Source organism: Nicotiana attenuata, chromosome 1 (assembly GCF_001879085.1).
Source record: "Nicotiana attenuata strain UT chromosome 1, NIATTr2, whole genome shotgun sequence".
Taxonomy (NCBI): domain Eukaryota; kingdom Viridiplantae; phylum Streptophyta; class Magnoliopsida; order Solanales; family Solanaceae; genus Nicotiana; species Nicotiana attenuata.
In genome coordinates this window covers 24,012,289-24,013,610 of record NC_031989.1, presented here as the reverse complement: position 1 = coordinate 24,013,610, position 1,322 = coordinate 24,012,289, and positions in this window count along the sequence as shown.

The window sequence follows — 1,322 nt, the reverse complement described above, 5'->3', positions numbered from 1 at the left end:
GCATGTAAGTGCAGATAATTGTAAAAGAGGAGTTACAAACGCATGAGTAAACATTACCTCCCAATGAATGACTTCACGTCGTCCTTGATACGAGCATGATGAATAACACGTCATAAATTTAGCATGTAGAAAACTTTCGAACTCAGCACAGTATGTTGCTCTAGTAAAAGCTTCGAACTCTAAGTACATTTTACTGCAATTCTTTCGTGCTTAAAGTAGTGATAGTTTTTGTTCAGACTTCTATTTAGCATTAAAAAGAGGTTTTCTCTCAATTATATTTCAAACAATGACTAAATATTAGTAAGAGGTCCAAAAATGGCTACCCACGCAATCTTGTGGAAATGACACCAGGTAGTCACTTTTAAGCATGTTGTTTAAAATATATTTACAGTTTATAATGTATTTAAAAATTAGCCAATTTGTTCAAACTTTAGGGCACGACGTCCTGAAGTTTATACCTCAAAGTTCAAACTTCAGGACATCGTGTCCTAAAGTTCGAAAATTGTGTCTAGGAATTCGAATATTATGTCCTGGGTTTTAAAATAGGATACTTAGACTTCAATTTCAAATTAGAAGCTCAAAAATTTAGGACGCTAAGTCCTGAATTTTAAGTTAGCAACTAAAAAATTCAGGATACTTGTCCTGAAATTCGGGTGAATTGGCCAATCTTTAAATACATTGAAATTGTGGATATTCTTTAAATAGCAGGCTCAAAAGTGGCTATTGGTGCCCTTCGCCGAGGCAAGTGCACAAATAACCATTCTCATGAATGCTATTTAGAGATTAGCAGTATTTATTTGTCCTGAAATTTTAAATTAAAAATCTTAACTTGACAATTCAAGATATTTTTGTCCTGAAAAATTTAATTGAAAACTCAAATTCAGGACATTGGCTAATTCCTAGATAGCGGCTCTTTAAAGTGGACATTTCTACCCCCCCCCCCCCCCAAATTTTAAGGAAAATTTATCTGTCATAACTAAATCTAATATATATTTATGGATAATAACTACCTTTTAATTTAATTACTTTTCATAACTTGTCAATTTATCCATCATAGCTATGCCAAATACATAGAATTATTCCACTCTATCAATCTTTTCCCTCAACTCTCTCTCCCTTTTCCCTCTCTTCGCCTTGGCAATGCCTCCGTCCAACTCCGTCACCGCCGATCATCTTCTACGGCGGAGCTATACGCCTATACCGGAGCCCAACCAAACAACCGACTCTCTCTCTCTCTCTCTCTCTCTCTCCCCATCTCTTCCATTCTCTCATCTCCACCAATAGATCCATCCGCCTCTCTCTCTCTCTCTCTCTCTCTCTCT